Raw genomic sequence first — 22,139 nt, 5'->3', positions numbered from 1 at the left:
TTCCTAGGCCGCGAATGCGCTAATGCCGTCGCGGTCGGGAAAGAACAAGTGTTGACCAGGGGAAGTCGGATGGGATAGAACAGGTCAGAGCCAAACACAAGTGAAAGCAATGTCAAGACTCAGCTAAGGGCCTCGTAGTCACAACCCAGATTGATTTCCCCCTGTGGGTGGGGGCAATAGAATAACACCCACGGTATCCCCTGCCCGTCATAAGAGGTGACTGAAAGTGGCGTCAGGAGCTCCTAACTAGGGAGCGTGGGTTGGCGACCACGGGGCTCTCAACTGAGTCCTAACGTTCATGCATATAATAATAATAATAATAATAATAATAATAATAATAATAATAATAATAATAATAATAATAATAATAGTGGTTAAGAAAATTACAGCCATTGGTAGATACGATTCCTTAAGAAATAGAAATTCAGTCACTATTAAGTTGAGTTAACCTAGGTTAGGCTATTTTAGGGATTACATTAGGATATTATGTTAGGCTACGGTACGTTAAATTACAGTAGTTGGTTAGTGCGAGTGTTGTGATCTTTAAGTATTTGTCCAGCCAGATAATGTACTCCATAGAGCATTTAAGGTGAATGAAATATAGCTGTAAATAATAACTACAGTACCGTAAAAGACTGCTATTAACAATTATTGTTGTAATGATGACAAGCTGGACACAAATTGTTGGTTTTAAGAGACAGGCCAGCGAAATTAACCAATTACGATTAAAATTCCTGACTTTGCCGGGAATCGAACCCGGGACCGCTATGACCAAAAGGCAAGCACGCTAATTATTGGAGCCGGAGGCATGAAAAGGAAATTTTCATAAACAACAATACTACTATTACACATTTCCTGTTACTTTCCTTGCTTGATTTGAAAGACAGTTCCCTTTCTTTGGGAGGTTTCCTATCATATGTCAAAGACTTGGGTGAATTAGGGACGTTGAAAATTGTTGGGATGGAATTCCACTTGAGTAGGTTCCGTCCATCTGCCCTCTTTAGTTCAAATAGTGATTCTTCAAAATTATGCTAGAAGAAAATACATAATAAGACCTATAAATATAAAACATCGTTCATACAAACAGATTACTGTATTATTCAGGAATAATACGAGTGTACAAGTTCACAAAACCGCGCACAAGACGGAATTATCTGTAGATTACCATTTGTCATGCCTACAGTTTTGTACCCACTGAGCTCTCCTTTGCTTAACTTTCGGGAAGCGAAACACTCTAATTCCGTCAGTTGTCTTATTTTGACAATTTGGAGCGGCACACTATCCCATTTTCTTTCAAAATACAAGTAATAACTCACATCATTACATCGTGCACGCCCACATAACAACGATATTTGAGACCCAATATGGCCGCCACCGCAAAGGATTGTGGTAGCGTGACCAGACCTCCCTAGACAGACCTTGGTACCCAGAGGGCACTACCTAGCAGGGCGAAGAGCTACGTAATGCCCCTAGTCCAACCCCTAAGGTAGTGGGAAGGAACTGACCTCTGCTTGAGTGAGAGCAGATATAAACCCGAAACCAGTATGGCGAGGGTTTCTCCCGATCAGTTATTGTAAGTTATTGTATGTAAGTGCCACAAGGCAGAATTCGGACTAAGCGCGTAGCAGTAGGCAAGCAAGCTGGCGTCAGACCAGCGTAGTGAGAATTTGTACATATCTTGGAAATAGTGTTTATAATCGTCCTGAGTATTAAAGGACAGTTGCTTTACTTAATCTTTTATTTCGGGAGTTCCGGGACCAAGTTCACACCCACTAATTATCTCCCCACAATACCGCTCGACAGGACAGGTAATACGCCAACATCTTTGGCCGGTGACCAACCACTAGAACATCTCCCAGGACAGGTAGGGCACGACAGTGTGCGCGGGTGTCGTTCACTCAATGCAGAGCATGAAACCCAAAGAAGTTCATTTGAAGCTTAAGCAAAATTATCTACATGAGAAAACTTGTTTAAAATGAATGGTCGTTTCACATGTAATCTACGGATTATACAGAAAATCAATACTATACGAGAAAAATGATAAAGCCTGTTCGAGTTTTCCTATAAAGCCCCAGTTCCTTCAGCGATTTTTAAATTATATGCATATCCAAACCTGGCCCTTGATGAGAATACTCTAAATATATATATGTATAGATATATCCAGCTGTTTCGCCGTGATGGAACCAGCAGACAAGCGGACAAACAGGCACGAAAGCTAAAAACCACTGGTACGACCTTGAGTTGACCTAAAACAGAAGATTATATGTAAAATTGGCAAACCAAACGAAAGTACACTCAGCGGACCCCCTAAAACTTTATTTATAAGTATAAGCATCGGCACGTTTATAAATGCAGACCTTCATTTCGAGATTTACTCCTTTTAAACGGTTCATCATATACTGTATACAAACAAAACGAGCCATCAGACGCCTCTTCTGGTGTTCTACATGGCTGGTCCTATAACATTTTCTCGTACCTTCTATATTTATGGGTTGGACTGAGTAAGAAACATGGACTAGTGTGAAAGTTCGGTACAGGGTTCACACATTACTTTACTTTTCTGATACTTATTTGGCAACTGGAATCATAAAATTTGGCTAACATATGTCCATAGTCGCGTCAATGTGCATGCTGAATTTGTTGATTTTATGATTCTGTCTTTCCTATAAGTGTGATATACTATAAAAGATACGTGCAAAAAGTAAATATGAATGTAAAATGGAGAAACGTATAAAGGGTCGAGTATAAAAAAATAGTCATAGATCTCTCCAAATTGAGCTACGACTGCGCTACCTGTTTTGCAGTACGACTTGCCGTTTAACCACCAATTGCCCCGAAAAGAAGATCTACATCGTCATTAAAATTGCTTCCATATTTCAATATTTCTCGGGGCCAAAATGCTATACATTTGAACAGCTTGGAATTTTTCCTCAAAGGAAAGAGTATTTAAGTTTAGGTATTAGCACTCGCATACATATGGAGAAATTAAGGAAGAAAATAGTATAGTTAAGAAATTCGACATTTATGGAAAATAGGTTAATAGGCTATGGACAGCCGAATAGACAAATATGTAAATACCAGGTGGATGTTTTGGAAGAATGAAATGTTCCTCAGTAAATTGTGATGATATGAGTTATGGATTTAAGAAATCGGTAATATGGGAAATTAAATTGCAGCGATGTTAACGTAAACAGATAATTACTTAAGCCTAAGGAGGCAAAGTAAATTAAGATATTAAAGCAGAAAATGGAAGTAGAAGAGAAATACAGCAAAAATAATAGCAAATGCCAGAAAACACATTACGGTGTGAAACCATGAGCTACATCCCATGGTTCTGTTCAAATGTTAACAGCCACCTAAGTGCTATTCGAAGACGTCATCCGTAATTTGAACAGTAAGCAAAATTATGCACATAAGAAAACTTGTTTAAGTGAAGGGAATTTTTACTTATAGTCTGCGGGTTTTACAATCAATAGTATAGGATAAAATTGAAAAAAACCTGCTTCGGTTTTCCTATAACCCTGCAGTCTATTGAGTGATTGTTAAATCATATGCATAAATAATTTTCTACGTCCCACTAACTACTATGACGGATTTTGGAAATATGCGTATCTAAACCTGCTACTAAATGAGTATACTATAAATATGAAGTTTGGCAAAGATTTATTCAGCCGTTTCGCTCTGATGGTGGAACAAATAGACACACGGACAAACAGGCACGAAAGCTCAAAACGACTAATACGGCATTGAATCGACCTATAAACGGATAAATATTTGAAAAATTGGAAAAACAAGCGAAATTACAGACAGAGGACCCTCTAAAAATGTTTTGTGTAGAGTAGGTACGAGAGCCAATATTGTACGGTACTTTTCGAACCACAATCAGCCATTTCTACAGACGACATGCTCAGTGTTCGAAGGGGTGAACATTTTTCACGTTGAAATGGCTAATAATCCATCATATATAGAAAACGTAGTAAATATTGCAATACATTTAGATTACCATGTCTATGTCTGAAAGAGTTTCCTTTATCTCAGAAGTCCCCACGATTGCCGAAGAATATTAAGTTAGAAATGAGTACAGATTCTTTCATTTTTCGAAGTATTTTAACTTTGCTTGTTTTCTACTTCAGTTAATATCAGTCACCACTGAACTGCATTAAAGACTGTCACATAGGTGGCAGATGCCCTGTCAATTGTTTACATAATGTTTTCTTAAATTGTTTCAGATTTGTTGAAAATATATCAAACATCCCCTTGGTCTCGAAATTGGTAAATTATTACAATCCCTAATTCCTCCCGCTGTATACGAATATTTGCCTCAATTTGTCGTTTTCAATTTCAAATTATGTTTTCACATTATGATACTCTCTACTCGTTAAATTCAAGCTGATTCGTCTACTAATGCCACACTACGACACCTCAGCCCAAAGGAGATTGTTGGTTACATGGATAATGTTCAGATACAGGTGGGGACTAATACTGAAGAAGTATTAAAATTTACCTATAATAAAAATGACATTTACAGTAAGATACAAGAACTGAAAACTAGAAAAGTGACTGGCATAAGATTTCTGGGGATATACTATAGGCAATGGGTTGGGATATAGTACCATACCTGAAGTACTTATTTGATTATTGTTTGCATGAAGGAGCTACACCAAATGAATGGAGAGTTGCTCTAGTAGCCACTGTGTATAAAGGAAAGGGTGGTGAACATAAAGCTGAAAATTACAGGCCAGTCAGTTTGGCATGCATTGCATGTGAGCTTTGGGAAAGCATTCTTTCTGATCATATTAGACATGATTGCGAAAATAATAACTGGTTTGACAGAAGGAAGTTTGGGTTTAGGAAAGGTTATTCCGATGGAGCTCAACTTGTAGGATTCCAGCAAGATATAGCAGATATCCTGGATTCAGGAGGTCAAATGTACTCTATTGCGATTGACCTATCTAAGGCATTTGATAGGGTAGATCATGGGAGACGACTGGCAAAAATTAGAGCTATTGGACTAGAAAAAAGAGTGACTGAATGGGTGGCTATATTTCTAGAAAACAGAACTCAGAGAATTAGAGTAGGTGAAGCTTTATATGACCCTGTAATATTTAAGAGGAAAATTAATCAAGGCATTATTATTCGACCTTTATATTTTCGTATATGTATATCAGTGATACGGTATGTGTAAACAAGTGGAATCAGAGATAAGGCTTTTTGCAGATGATGTTATTCTGTATAAAGCAATAAGTAAGTTACAAGGTTGTGAGCAACTGCAACGTGACCTCGATAATGTTGTAAAATGGACGGTAGGCGGTGGTATGAGAATGAACGGGATTACAAGTCAGGTTAAGAGTTTCACAAATATGAAAAGTCATCTCAGTTTTAATTACTGCGTTGATGGGTTGAAAGTTCCTTTTGGAGATCATTGTAAGTACCTAGGTGTTAATGTAAGGGAAGACCTTCATTGGGATAATCACATAAATATGATTGTTAATAAAGGGTACAGATCTGGTTATGAGGGTATTTAGGGTTTGTAGTAAGGATGTAAAGGAGAGGGCATATAAGTCTCTGGTAAGACACCAACTAGAGTATGGTTCCAGTTAATAATGCTATTTGCTTTTACGTCCCGCTAACTACTTTTTTTAGGTCTTCGGAGGGTTCCAGTTATGGAACCCTCACCAGGAATACTTGATTCAAGAAATGGAAAAAAATCCGAAGAAAGACAGCTCGATTTGTTCTGGGTGATTTCCGACAAAAGAGTAGCGTTACAAAAATGTTGCAAAGTTTGGCCTGGGAAGACATGGAAGAAAGGAGACGAGCTGCTCGATTAAGTGGTATGTTCCGAGCTGTCAGTGGAGTGACATCAGTAGACGAATATGTTTGAGTGATATCTTTAAAAGTAGGAAAGATCACATTACGAAGGTAAAGCTGGAATTCAAGAGGACAGATTGGGGCAAATATTCGTTTATAGGTAGGAGAGTTAGGGATCGGAATAGTTTACTGAGGGAGAAGTTCAATAAATGTCCAATTTCTTTGCGATCATGTAAGGAAATGCTAGGAAAACAAGAGACTGGGAATCTGTCACCTGGGCTACTGCCCTAAATGCAGATCAGTAGTGATTGGTTGATTGATCCGTGACATATGAATGATGCAACAATCCCAGCCCACACTGTTCTCCGTCAGGTTAGTCCTAATCGGAAAGTAAGAAAGGATTGTGTTTGGACCATGGAAATATGAAGGTACCAACCTGGAAAACAAAGGGAAGTGACGTAAAGAAATGTGAGAAAATCTCTGGGAAATGCACAGTGCCGGGGTCGGAAGAAATATGAATAGGCAATAAATATGGACAGAAGAAGCGATAAAAGGGGAGCCAGGAACACAGTATTTGAAATAATGCCAGACTAAGGTAGGGTAGAGTAATCGCATCTACGTCCCACACATGCGAGTATGTAACCATTGAGATGAATGTGTGACAATTATAACTCAAACAATTGATCTTCTGCAACCTATGTAACTTCAGTACCTCAGTAGGAGGTTAATTTACTTAAATTTTTATACTCAAATTACAGGAACTAGGACATTGTTCTAACTGCATGACTGAGATATAACAACGATTTATTGTATAGTAGGAGAAATATTTCTGACAGAGTACTGATCACTGCACGTCAGATCGACGGTTTCAAGTCTGATTGGTGACCAGGAGTCTAAGGAAATAAAATGTTCTCGTTATTTGTGTGACTTCATGGGTTCAAACTTTTACAAATTTTTAATCAAATACTTGAAATAATTTTAAATATCATTAGAGTGTACAATTATACTTTCCTATTACTCACTATTTAAAGAAACAATTATAATATACATAGATATTAATATCGAGATGGAGCAAGGATTTATTGTTAATTTCGCCTCTTTAATCTTGCAAAGAAATGTTTTACGATGTAAATATTTCTTTGTACATCTGGCTCCCTAATAACTACTGAGCTGATGAGTACATCGAATATGGCGTGAACTGAGTGGAATAACCTGCTGAAATTTATACTTTCTGTCATTTTGGACAGATTAACAAAACATTTTACGTTTCTAATTAAGAAAATTAGAAAATTTTGCTAAATCAGAGAAAATATTTCAGCTGGTTAACATTGAAATGTGTAAAATTTCTGTGGCCTCTAAAAGGATTAAAAAGGAAACCTTCAAACGTGTTGTCCCTGTAATGCTATAAAACCGAACATGAGATGTTGGTGCTACTAGATATTCCAGAACTTGGAAAACATGTGATAGCATTTTATTCATGTGCGGCCGTTTTTAAAGGTTCCACTACGAAATTTAAATCACAAATTTGGATTTTAACATTTTCATAGTCAAAATAGTACTAACTATTTAATCTAAGTCAAATGCATTCTAGTCTTAATCACTGGAGAATGTCTTATGACAGAAAAAGTGAAGTGTATGTTAACATACTCTTACAGGCGTTTAAAAACAATGATTTAAGGCACGTTATTCGGTGTTCTGAATTAAGAATCTGAAGTTAATGTTAATTCAGGGCCTCCTTGCCAGCTGTATTAATTTCTACAAATCAACAGCATTGCTGAGCAGTAGTTTTAGTTTGCGTTCTAACTTTTGCACAGAAAATGTACAATATGTAGTCTTCAAAATATGTGGCATCCTTATTAATAATAGTTAACAATTTTCAGAAATATTTACCGTTATATTAGGAAAAATATAATATTCTCTATGATGCAATACAACATATTAATAAGCAGGTTTTAAAGCAAAAGAATTGCATTGAAACTCACTGCAATTCAACATTATTTCTTCAAACGCTTCTGAGATATATAATTGTTTCAAAATAATTAAGGTAAAATGTACATAGGCCTACTTGGAACATTATTTTTAATATCATTATTTATTAACTATTTTTTTTAGAAAAATTTGACCTTTTTTTCAAATTTTAGTCATATTAATGACTTACATGAATTTTGTTTGAATATCGAACTAAAATTATGGAAAATATTAATTCAGTGGAATCTGCGCTTATTGCATATCAGATTCGATGGAGACACTCATCCGATCAGCAGTTATAAGGGGCACCAGATGTACCGACAAATATTTTCTTCGCAAGATAAAAGAGGCTAAATAGCTCATAACATTCGTTCGACCGCCGTAATATCTAACCGTATTGCGCTGGTCATTTTAAATCATAGTTGTGAGTCTACATCAAATGTTCTATAGTCTATGTCCTCACTCAGACAACAAGCAGACAACGTAGACGCAGTCTATGTGTAGGCTGTAAATGTAATCTAATTTTACGATTAACGAAGTTGAGTTGACACAGTGCTTCTGTACAGCGGGTCGGTGACACTGACCATCGACAAGACAAGACCTGCGTTGTAGGAAAATTATAAACACAGTAACTGAGCACATTTGGAACGGATAATTCCTAATTGCTCATACGTTCCTACGCCTGTCAGAAAATGTCCAGAGTTTGATAGATGATCTAAACGGTAGATCTGTTATTGTAGATGACAGATTATTATCGAGAACTATTTAATCCTTATGCTTTAGAGAACTGGCTTGCAATAACGTACCGAATATATTACGTATTATGTCATGTATACAGCGTAATAAGCAACTCATACTTCATATATTGCACCCATAAGCGAATTTATGAAAAGGGCACAATATATTGAAGATAATTTTATGAAATGAATGTGGACATTTAGATCAATTCCACATGAATTTATTTATTTATTTATTTATTTATTTATTTATTTATTTATTTATTTATTTATTTATTTATTTTTATTTGCTTTAATATAAGAAATTAAATTATAACAATAACTTTCCATATACACTAACTGGAATATTATACACTCTATATGAATACATGACCATGTAGAATACACATATTGAGTGTACAAAACACGTGTGGACGTAAATATAAAGTCTACGCCACATCACTGGTTTTTAAAGAGTTTGGGAAAGGAAAATCTAATTGCTGCCTCTAATTATATATATATATACGTTTTGTTCAACTATGTCATTAAAATGCTGTACAATTGATTACTTGATTGCATAGGATAGATCAATTATCTCATTTGATGCACTTCAGGATTCACGTATTCCACAAGTGCGCAATTCATATCAGCGTCAGTTGTGTATGTAACGCATGATAGCACACACATACAGGCTATTCCATAGAGGGGATAATGGAGCCTAACTGATCCGGAGCAACGAATACCGGTAATTCCTCGCTATATTAAACTCCGACCTAGTTTTAAAACGAGGAATCCAAAATAGAAAACATCGAGCCCTGGTTGCAGCCACCATGGCACTTACTATGTTTGGAGTTCGGTACTAATGACTGGATCTAACAATCAAGGTTTACAAATTTTTTGCCCTATGATATTACAATAAATTACATCGTTTTTATTCAGATGAAAAGAGATATCCTTTCGACAGGATGTACTCCTTCATTTTTATTTTGAGTCCATTTTTTGCATTATTAACTATTTTTTTACTGTGGTGTGTAGTATTCACTCTTGACGATCAGAAGTAACAACATGACAATATTCTCACCCTATCATACTAGGCCTACAACTTAACATGGACTTCTCCATGTGGGTGGGGACGGTAGAATAACACCCACTGTATCCGCTGGACGTCGTAAGAGGTGACTAGGAGGGGCCCAAGGGGCTCTTAACTTGGCAGCATGGGTTGGCCAACACGGGGCCGTCAGCTGAGTCCTGGCATTGCTTTCACTTTCTTGTGCCAGGCTCCTCACTTTTATCTATCCAATCCGACCTCCCTTGGTCAACGTTTGTTCTTAGAGCATTGGTGTCCTAGGGAGTTTTTCATTTTCCCGCCCTTCGTGGCCTTTGTCTTTCTTCGGCCGGTACATTCGTTTTTCGAAGTGTCGGATCCCTTCCATTTCATCTCTCTGAAATGAAATGGAAATGGCGTATGGCTTTTAGTGCCGGGAGTGTCCGCGGACAAGTTCGGCTCGCCAGGTGCAGGCCTTTTATTTGCCTCCCGTGGGCAACCTGCGTGTCGTGATGAGGATGAAATGATGATGAAGACGACACATAAACCCAGCCCCAGTGTCAGCGAAATTAACCAATTATGGTTAAAATTCTCGACCATGCCGGGAATCGAACCCAGGACCCTTGTGGCCAAAGGCCAGCACGCTAACCATTTAGCCATGGAGCCGGACTTTATCTCTCTGATTAGTGTTAATAGAGGATGGTTGTACAGTTTAACTTCCTCTTAAAACGATAATCACCACCAATACCACAAACTGACGCGACCAGTGATCACCATAACTTTGATAATTCTGTGACCAGGTTGGATTATAAGTTGGAAATTATACTAAATTTGCAAAACAACTTCTGTCTGAAGCCAACGGCCGTAGCCATGTTGAAACACTGGATCCCGTGAGATCTCCGAAGTTAAGCAACATTGGGCGTGTTCAAGATTTGGATGGGTTGCCACGCTCTGTTGGTGAGGGGTAAGGGAATGGAGGAGCGGAGAGCAACTGGCCACACTACCGTACGTAAACTCCGGCTCAGGCACACCTCTGCGGAGGTTCGGACCAGCCTTCGGGCAGAATACAACCTTACCCCTTACCCTTCTGTCTAAATGGATCATACATTATCATAAAGTCATTCAAGAGGATATAGGAGAATATGAGGAATACTTTAATCTCAAGAAGTCTGCAGCACCGGGCGAGTTGCGGTTACAGGAGCGCGGCTGTGAGCTTGCATCCGGGAGATACTGTAGTGTGTTCGAATCCCACTGCCGGCAGCCTTGAAGATGGTTTTCCATGGTTTCCCCATTTTCACACCAGGCAAATGGGCTGTACATTAGTAGTATAATAAGCGGGTTCTGCGGCCTCCTCCCGCGGGAAATTTGAATTCTGGCGGGAAATTTGAATTTTTTGCGGGAAATTTGAATTTTGGCGGGAGTATTGAATTTGTAAACAAAGCCACGTGCTTTTTGACAGCTGTCATCGACAACAACGCATCGCTAACCTCACTGCTGCCATCTTGACGGGCCTAAACCTCAGTGGTACCAACTTAACCTAACTAGCGCGAGGTAAACAAAGCCACGTGTTTTTGGACAGCCACGTGCTTTTTGACAGACAACAACGCATCGCTAACCTCAGTACTGCCATCTTGACGGGCCTAAACCTCAGTGGTACCAACTTAACCTAACTAGCGCGAGATAAACAAAGCCACGTGCTTTTTGACAGCCACATGCTTTTTTGACAGCTGTCATCCGCCATCTTTAAACTACAGAGCAATGTGCTGCCCTCTTTATCGCAGTAGCTGTAAATTCGCCACCTGTCATCCGCAGTGCTGCCATCTTGGCGGACCTAAACCTTAGTGCTACCAACTTAACCTCACTAGCGCGAGATAAACAAATCCACGTTCTTTTTTGACAGCTGTCATCCGCCATCTTTAATCTATAGAACACAGTGCTGCCCTCTTTAGCTACTTACCTTTGAAAAGTGGTGGCGGATAATTTGAAAAATGCTTTTTAACAGCAGCCATCTTTGAGCACCGTGCTGCCCTCTTTAGCTAGATACCTGTGGTGGCAGACAATTCTACGTGACAGCAGCCATCTTTGAGCACAGTGCTGCCCTCTTCGTGGTGGCGGGAAATTCCACGTGCTCTTGTTTGGAAACAAACTCTCGTGCTTTTTTCTGACAGCTGTCATCCGCCATCTTGCGTCACAAACCTCAGTGCTGCACTCTTTAGCTAGATACCTTTGAAATGTGGTGGCGTCAATTTGAAAAATTCTATGTGCTCTTGTTTGGAAACAAAGCCACGTGCTTTTTGGACAGTTGTCATCCGCCATCTTTAATCAATAGAGCACTGTGCTGCTATCATGCGGGCAATTTCGTCAGCTGTCATCCGCCATCTTTAATCCACAGAGCACCGTGCTGCCCTCTTTATGACATGTAGCAGCGGGCAATTTGAAAAGTTCTGTTAGCTGTCATTCGCCATCTTTAATCAAGAGAGCACCGTGCTGCCATCTTTAGCTAGATACCTTTGAAATGTGGTGGCGGCAAATTGAAAAATTCCACGTGCTCTTGTTTAGTAAACAAACTCACGCGCTTTTTGTCAGCTGTCATCCGCCATCTTACATCGCAAACCTCAGTGCTACACTCTTTAGGTACATACCTTTGAAATATGCTGGCGGATAATTTAAAAAGAAAAATTCTACGGCAGCCATCTCTGGACGCTAATTGCACAAGATGGTGGCTATACATGACTCCTTAAGGGTGCTTACGCAAGATGGCCGCTATACATAGGTTCTTATGAGACGCCCTTGGGATGGTTGCGCAAGATGGCGGTTGCTCTTATGAGGTGGCTTAAGGGTCCTTGCACAAGATGACTAGAGACGCCCTAAAGATGCTTGCGCAAGATGGCGGACGCAAGATGGCGGCTATACACGACTCCTTATGCGACTCCTTAAGGGTGCTTGCGCAAGATGGCTGCTGCTCTTATGAAGAAAGCTAGCTTAGAGGCTAACGTGTCATGCTAGTTCGATTCATTAAATTTGGGGGCTTAAATGCAAAATGTTAAATATCTCGAAAACGGTGCATCGTAGAGCAAAACGGACAAAAATTTTTCTGCCCAATACCTCGGTTCGCAGTACGAGGAACAAGAAAAACATAGTCTAATGATGAGATCAACGGTTCGGTTCCTACTTAGGCCCTTTGGCATTCGCTCTGTTTTAGTTTGTATTGAAGCAAGTCTTCGTAACATGAGCAGGTAGAGAGTATAACGTGCCGTGCAGGTTCGATTCATTAAATTTGGGGCTTAAATGCAAAATGTTAAATATCTCGAAAACGGTGCATCGTAGAGCAAAACGGATAAAATTTTTCCACCTGATACGTAGGTTTGCAGTATCAGGAACATGATAGCATAAGAAAAACATAGTCTAATGATGAGATCGACGGTTCGATCCCTACTTAGGCCCTTTGGCATTGGCAGCTATCTAATTCTACAAGATGGCGGCTATACATAGCTTCTTATGAGGCAGCTTAGGAGCGCTTGCACAAGATGGCTGCTGCTCTTATGAGACGCCCTAAGGGTGCTTGCGCAAGGTAGCAGCGACAAGACGGCGACTATACACAGCTCCTTATGATACGGCCTAGAGGTGCTCACACAAGATGGTGGCTGCTCTGATGAAGAAAGCTAGCTTTGCATCGTGCAGGTATCTTTACAGCACTAAACCTCATACCTTTGAAATGTGGTGGTGGGTAATTTGAAAAATTCTACGTGCTTTTTCTTAACAGCAGCTATCTTTAAACAATAGCGGCTATATATAAGCTGTTAAGGCCTTTTCTTATGTCAAGGCATAGCTCTATCGAACAAGTTTAAATCTGCATCGGGATAGCTAGAGTAAGCACGTGCTGCAGTGGTGACGTCATTATGCATGATTAGACTTGCAAATCACTATAGAAATATAACAAGACTAGAATCGAACACTGCACTCTATACCGTTAACTTTATCATGTGATCGGAACATTGATTGAAGTGTTTAGAACACTAAATAAGTGATCAAGACTAAAATAGAACACTGTACTCGATACAACATGTGTTTAGAACATGTCAGGGGATACCTTTGTTCTAAGAAGATTAGATTACCGCACATTCCTTGTAGGGCTAATAGGCTAAAGGGCTAATGGGCAAACGGGCTAATGGGCTAATGGGCAAAAGGGCTAAAGGGCTAAAGGGCTAATGGGCTAAAGGGCTAAAGGGCTAGGGTGCCTCTCCTCTCTTTATCCGGGCTTGAGACCGGCTCTACAACTAGAGGCGGAGTTAACACCCTAAGGAAGGGAGAATGTTGGGAAATAATCTATACGAATATAGCTACTCGATCGACTATATACTACAGATGGATGACTTAGGTGAGGGTAAGCGCTTACTTAATAATACCTACACGACGTAATTCATGCTCTATTTCAAAAATATCTTCTTTGTACTGTGTGTAACCAGTATCATGATAGGCTCTTAGCAGCTGTAAACGTTTTACCAGTACGTTGGGGTCTATACAGTAGCTTATATCTACATAGGGTAACAGAGGCTCGTTGTGAACTTTGAGTCTATATGCAGACAGTTGATGTGTAGGGACTTGTTTTGATGTAATACGTGCTTCAGCAGTAGCGTTTCTAGGTACAAACTTAACTTGTTTCGATAGCGATGAAGCGTTGAAATTTCCTTCTTCTTTACCTTGCATCTCTTCTTGAGATGTTTGCACTGCGACAGAACGTGTAGTAGGCTTAGGAAATGAAGTAAAATCATCAAGCTGTAATGGCAATGAAACATTAAGATTTCTTCTTCTTCTACCTTCCCTTTACTACTGTTTTGATCAATATCATTATCCTTATTATCGTAATCATGATTTTGCCTCTCTTTATCTTGAAGTTTGTGCTTAGTAACAGAACGTGCAGCAGGCCTAGACAACAAGGGAGAATTAAAAATCTCTCGCAGAGGTGTACTTTTTAGACATAAATCAGTGTTCGCTGGAATATGGTTGAGTTCTTTGTATTTTGTTCCCGATGAAGCTACATTACACGCGGCTTCATGACGTTGAGCGTTGTATGCGTTCTTAACTCTCTTCTACAATGTTTGCATTGAAAAATTGTCCTACATGATATCTCATGACGTCTCCTGTGATAGCTTCGGGAAAATGCTTTTCCACACTCTTCGCAAATATACCTAGAAATAGGTTTTTCCATGACGGACTTTTATCTTCTGCTAACAGATTCTTCTTTGAATCTACTTGACATTTGTTACTCTCTACTTCGATGATGCGAACAGCTTAGCGATTAACAGTAAACTAACACAAAAGCGTATAACCAAGGTAGCAACAGTAAGGTTTAAGCCCATCAAGATGGCAAGAGTGAGGTTAGCGACGTTCTGTTGTTGGTTTTTAAATTCCGCGCTATAACATGCATAAGGTGGCAGCCTTGAGGTTTACCGCAGTAAAGATGGCAGCAGTGAGGTTAGCGACGCTCTATTGTCCTTCAATGTGAGGTTAGGGTCCGTCAAGAAGACAGCTGTCAAAAAGCACGTGGCTTGGTTTACTAAACAAGAGCACGTGGTAGTGACGTTACTGTCATGTAATCAATCCTTAGCTCTACGTCGTTAAGAGCAGCATTAGGATTAGCTATGTTTAAAAATCTTGGGAACAGAGCAGTAGTATGAATAGCCATGTTTCAAAGCGTGTACACATCACCTATCGATTTTACATGCATCGACCCTCGTACTAAACTTCTTCCGCTAGATCGTGCTGCTATCTTAGCATAACCTATACGTATGAACTTACAGTACAAATAATAGCCATGTTTCAAAGCGTGTACACACCACCTACCGATTTTACATGCATCGACCCTCGTACTATACTTCTTCCGCTAGATCGTGTTGCTATCTTAGCATAACCTATACGCATGACCTTAAGTACAAAGAATAGCCATGTTTCAAAGCATGTACACATTACATATCAATTTTGCATGCATCGACTCTCGTACCAAACTTCTTCCGCTAGATTGTGCTGCTATATTTGCATAATTTTATACACATGAACTTACAGTGCAAAGAATAGCCATATTTCAAAGCGTGTACACATTACCTATCGATTTCACATGCATCAAATATCGCACTAAACTTCATCCACTAGATTCTGCTGCTATCTTAGCATAACTTATACGCATGAACTTAAAGTACAAAGAATAGCCATGTTTCAAAGCGTGTACACATTACTTATTGATTTTGCATGCATCGAATCTCGTACTAAACTTCTTCCGCTAGATTGTGCTGCTATCTTAGCATAACCTGTACCCATAAATTTAAAGTGCAAAGAATAGCCATGTTTCAAAGCGTGTACAAATCACCTATCGATTTCGCATGCATCGACTCTCGTACTAAAACTTCTTCCGCTAGATTATGCTGCTATCTTAGCATACCCTATGTGCATGACCTTAAAATGCAAAGAATAACTATGTTTCAAAGCGTGTACACATCACCCTGAACTTCTTCCGCTAGATTGTACTGCTATCTTAGCATAACCTATACCGGCGAACTTAAAGCACAACAAATAACGATGTTTAACAGCGTGTACACATCACCTATTGATTTTGCATGCATCGACTATTTTTTCCCGCCAGAGTGTACAACGATCGCATAAGTGTATTGCTAACGTATGTGTATAAAGCTAAAGCACAAAGAATGGCTATATTCCAAAGTACGTACACATCACCTATCGATTTTGCATACAACGACTATCGTAATAAACTTCTCCCGCTAGAGTGTACAACGATCGCAATTGTGTGCTGCTACCTATGTGCGTGAATTTAAAGCATAAAGAATAGCGTGTACACATCACGTATCGATGATGCATGCGTCGACTATCGTACTAGTCTTCTTCATCCAGAGCATGTAGCAATCGCTTTTGTGTATCCCTAACCCATGTGCACGAACTTAAAGCACAAGGAAGAGCTATGTTTCAAAGTGTGTACACATCACCTATCGATAATGTATGCATCGACTATCGTACTAAACTTCTTCTACAACAGCGTGCAATCATCGCTTGTGTGTGCTGCAATCCTAACATAACCTATGTGCACGAACTTAAAGCACAAAGAATACCCAAGTATTTTACATGCATCGACTTTCGTATTAAACTTCTTCCACTAGAGCGTGCGACAACCTTATAAGTATGCTGCTAACTTAGTATAACTTATACGCATGAACTTAAAGCATAAAGAATAGCGATGTATAAAAATCTTGTGAACATAGCAGCAGCAGTAAGAATAGCAATGTTTTAAAAGCGTGTACGCATTGCCTATCGATTATACATGCATCAACTAGAGTACTAAACTTCTCCCGCTAGAGTGTGCTGCTATCTTAGCATAACCAATGTGCATGGATTTAAAGCACGAAGAATAGTTAAGTTTCAAAGCGTGTACACAACACCTACCGATTTTTCATGCATCAACTATATTAACACATCCCGCTAGAATGCACAACGTTCACATGTGTTTGCGCTGCTACTTTAGCATGACCTATGCGCACGAACTTAAAGCACAAAGAATAGCGATGTTAAAAAATCTGCGAACATAGTAGCAGTAAGAATAGCAAGGTTTAAAAGCGAGTACGTATCACCTTTTGATAATGCATACATCAATTATCGTACTAAACAAATTCTTCGCGAGCGTGCAACCATCGCTTGTACGTGTGCTGCTATCTTAACATAACCTATGTGCACGAACTTAAAACATAAAGAATAGTTATGTGTAAAAATCTTGTGAACATAGCAGAGTGTTAACTACGTAGGTGTAGACATTGAACTTTGCACGCTGAAGCAGCATACTAAGTGACCGTGACGTCACAGCCACGTGCTCTTGTTTAGTAAACCAAGCCACGTGCTTTTTTGACAGCTGTCTCCTTGACGGACCCTAACCTCACATTGAAGGACAATAGAGCGTCGCTAACCTCACTGCTGCCATCTTTACGACGGTAAACCTCAAGGCTGCCACCTTATGCATGTTATAGAGCGGAATTTAAAATCCAACAACAGAACGTCGCTAACCTCACTCTTGCCATCTTGATGGGCTTAAACCTTACTGTTGCTACCTTGGTTATACGCTTTTGTGTTAGTTTACTGTTAATCGCTAAGCTGTTCGCATCATCGAAGTAGAGAGTAACAAATGTCAAGTAGATTCAAAGAAGAATCTGTTAGCAGAAGATAAAAGTCCGTCATGGAAAAACCTATTTCTAGGTATATTTGCGAAGAGTGTGGAAAAGCATTTTCCCGAAGCTATCACAGGAGACGTCATGAGATATCATGTAGGACAATTTTTCAATGCAAACATTGTAGAAGAGAGTTAAGAACGCATACAACGCTCAACGTCATGAAGCCGCGTGTAATGTAGCTTCATCGGGAACAAAATACAAAGAGCTCAACCATATTCCAGCGAACACTGATTTATGTTTAAAAAGTACACCTCTGCGAGAGATTTTTAATTCTCCCTTGTTGTCTAGGCCTGCTGCAAGTTCTGTTACTAAGCACAAACTTAAAGAGAGGCAAAATCATGATTATGATAATAAGGATAATGATGTTGATCAAAACAGTAGTAAAGGGAAGGTAGAAGAATAAGAAAATCTTAATGTTTCATTGCCATTACAGCTTGATGATTTTACTTCATTTCCCAAGCCTACTACACGTTCTGTCGCAGTGCAAACATCTCAAGAAGAGATGCAAGGTAAAGAAGAAGGAAATTTCAACGCTTCATCGCTATCGAAACAAGTTAAGTTTGTACCTAGAAACGCTACTGCTGAAGCACGTATTACATCAAAACAAGTCCCTACACATCAACTGTCTGCATATAGACTCAAAGTTCACAACGAGCCTCTGTTACCCTATGTAGATATAAGCTACTGTAAATACCCCAACGTACTGGTAAAACGTTTACAGCTGCTAAGAGCCTATCATGATGCTGGTTACACACAGTACAAAGAAGGTATTTTTGAAATAGAGCATGAATTACGTCGTGTAGGTATTATTAAGTAAGCGCTTACCCTCACCTAAGTCATCCATCTGTAGTATATAGTCGATTGAGTAGCTATATTCGTATAGATTATTTCCCAACATTTTCCCTTCCTTAGGGTGTTAACTACGCCTCTAGTTGTAGAGCCGGTCTCAAGCCCGGATAAAGAGAGGAGAGGCACCCTAGCCCTTTAGCCCTTTAGCCCATTAGCCCTTTAGCCCTTTAGCCCTTTTTGCCCATTACCCCATTAGCGCTTTTGCCCATTAGCCCTTTAGCCTATTAGCCCTACAAGGAATGTGCGGTAATCTAATCTTCTTAGAACAAAGGTATCCCCTGACATGTTCTAAACACATGTTGTATCGAGTACAGTGTTCTATTTTAGTCTTGATCACTTATTTAGTGTTCTAAACACTTCAATCAATGTTCCGATCACATGATAAAGTTAACGGTATAGAGTGCAGTGTTCGATTCTAGTCTTGTTATGTTTCTTTAGTGATTTGCAAGTCTAAACATGCATAATGACGTCATCACTGCAGCACGTGCTTACTCTAGCTATCCCGATGCAGGTTTAAACTTGTTCGATAGAGCTATGCCTTGACATAAGAAGAGGCCTTAACAGCTTATATATAGCCGCTATTGTTTAAAGATAGCTGCTGTTAAGAAAAAGCACGTAGAATTTTTCAAATTACCCGCCACCACATTTCAAAGGTATGAGGTTTAGTGCTGTAAAGATACCTGCACGATGTAAAGCTAGCTTTCTTCATCAGAGCAGCCACCATCTTGTGTGAGCACCTCTAGGCCGTATCATAAGGAGCTGTGTATAGTCGCCGTCTTGTCGCTGCTACCTTGCGCAAGCACCCTTAGGGCGTCTCATAAAAGCAGCAGCCATCTTGTGCAAGCGCTCCTAAGCTGCCTCATAAGAAGCTATGTATAGCCGCCATCTTGTAGAATTAGATAGCTGCCAATGCCAAAGGGCCTAAGTAGGGATCGAACCGTCGATCTCATCATTAGACTATGTTTTTCTTATGCTATCATGTTCCTGATACTGCAAACCTACGTATCAGGTGGAAAAATTTTATCCGTTTTGCTCTACGATGCACCGTTTTCGAGATATTTAACATTTTGCATTTAAGCTCCAAATTTAATGAATCGAACCTGCACGGCACGTTATACTCTCTACCTGCTCATGTTACGAAGACTTGCTTCAATACAAACTAAAACAGAGCGAATGCCAAAGGGCCTAAGTAGGAACCGAAAAGTTGATCTCATCATTTGACTATGTTTTTCTTGTTTCTCATACTGCGAACCGAGGTATTGGGCAGAAAAAACTTTGTCCGTTTTGCTCTACGATGCACCGTTTTCGAGATATTTAACATTTTGCATTTAAGCCCCCAAATTTAATGAATCGAACTAGCTTAACACGTTAGCCTCTAAGGTAGCTTTCTTCATAAGAGCAGCAGCCATCTTGCGCAAGCATCCTTAAGGCGTCTCATAAGAAGTCGTGTATAGCCGCCATCTTGCGTCCGCCATCTTGCGCAAGCATCCTTAGGGTGTCTCTAGTCATCTTGTGCAAGGACCCTTAAGCCACCTCATAAGAGCAACCGCCATCTTGCGCAACCATCCCAAGGGCGTCTCATAAGAACCTATGTATAGCGGCCATCTTGCGTAAGCACCCTTAAGGAGTCATGTATAGCCACCATCTTGTGCAATTAGCGTCCAGAGATGGCTGCCGTAGAATTTTTCTTTTTAAATTATCCGCCACCATATTTCAAAGGTATGTACCTAAAGAGTGTAGCACTGAGGTTAGCGATGTAAGATGGCGGATGACAGCTGACACAAAGCGCGTGAGTTTGTTTACTAAACAAGAGCACGTGGAATTTTTCAATTTGCCGCCACCACATTTCAAAGGTATCTAGCTAAAGATGGCAGCACGGTGCTCTCTTGATTAAAGATGGCGAATGACAGCTAACAGAACTTTTCAAATTGCCCGCTGCTACATGTCATAAAGAGGGCAGCACGGTGTTCTGTGGATTAAAGATGGCGGATGACAGCTGACGAAATTGCCCGCATGATAGCAGCACAGTGCTCTATTGATTAAAGATGGCGGATGACAACTGTCCAAAAAGCACGTGGATTTGTTTACAAATTCGACAGCTGTCAAAAAAGCACGTGGATTTGTTTATCTCGCGCTAGTGAGGTTAAGTTGGTAGCACTAAGGTTTAGGCCCGCCAAGATGGCAGCACTGCCGATGACAGGTGACGAATTTGCAGCTACTGCGATAAAGAGGGCAGCACGGTGCTCTGTAGTTTAATGATGGCGGATGTCAGCTGTCAAAAAGCACGTGGCTGTCAAAAAGCACGTGGCTTTGTTTATCTCGCGCTAGTTAAGTTAAGTTGGTACCACTGAGGTTTAAGCCCGTCAAGATGGCAGTACTGAGGTTAGCGATGCGTTGTTGTCTGTCAAAAAGCACGTGGCTGTCAAAAACACGTGGCTTTGTTTATCTCGCGCTAGTTGGATTAAGTTGGTACCACTGAGGTTTAGGCCCGTCAAGATGGCAGTACTGAGGTTAGCGATGCGTTGTTGTCTGTCAAAAAGCACGTGGCTGTCAAAAAACACGTGGCTTTGTTTACCTCGCGCTAGTTAGGTTAAGTTGGTACCACTGAGGTTTAGGCCCGTCAAGATGGCAGCAGTGAGGTTAGCGATGCGTTGTTGTCGATGACAGCTGTCAAAAAGCACGTGGCTTTGTTTACAAATTCAAATGTCCCGCCAAAATTCAAATTTCCCACCAAAAATTCAAATTTCCCGCCAGAATTCAAATTTCCCGCGGGAGGAGGCCGCAGAACCCGCTTATTATACTACTTACATTATTTAAGGCCACGGCCGCTTCATTCCAACTCCTAGGCCTTTCCTATCCTATCGTCGCTATAAGACCTATCTGCGTCAGTGCGACGTAAAGCCACAAGAAAAAAAGGAAAAAAGCTTGCAGCTGAACGTGTCAGAGGATTCCGACAGCGCAAAATATGGAGGAGTCCATGCAATGGAACGCACAATCCAGCACTTCTACCGTGCAGGTGGAGCCTGTGGACTGAGACTCAATATTAGATGTAATAATAATAATAATAATAATAATAATAATAATAATAATAATAATAATAATAATATGTGACCTCTGGAGAAGCCTGGTGCAGGTCTTTCGAGTTTATGCAGTATAGGCGACCTAAAATGAACTCTTATGCTGAAGATGACACAAACACACAACTTAAGTAATGAAATTTCAAAATCCACGACCTGGCCTGGAATCGAACCCGGGGACACTTGAACTAAACGCCAGCAAGCAAATCATTTAGCCATGGAGTCGGACAACCTCGTGGCCTCAGGCCGAGTTGGTGCAGCTCTTTTAAGGCACGCCGCCCCCTGTGGAAGTTTGTTGCATGTACCATTTTAACGGCACACCAGCCCTCCTTCCATTTTTAAATCTCTGGCAGTACCAGTAATCGAACAAAGGCCTAACCTTTACGCTGTGGAGTCGGGCATAGAATAATCTATACTCATTGCAATTTTAAAAATCATATCCGATAAATAT

This window comes from Anabrus simplex, chromosome 3, assembly GCF_040414725.1.
Source record: "Anabrus simplex isolate iqAnaSimp1 chromosome 3, ASM4041472v1, whole genome shotgun sequence".
Classification (NCBI taxonomy): domain Eukaryota; kingdom Metazoa; phylum Arthropoda; class Insecta; order Orthoptera; family Tettigoniidae; genus Anabrus; species Anabrus simplex.
Note: the sequence above shows the minus strand (reverse complement) of the source record.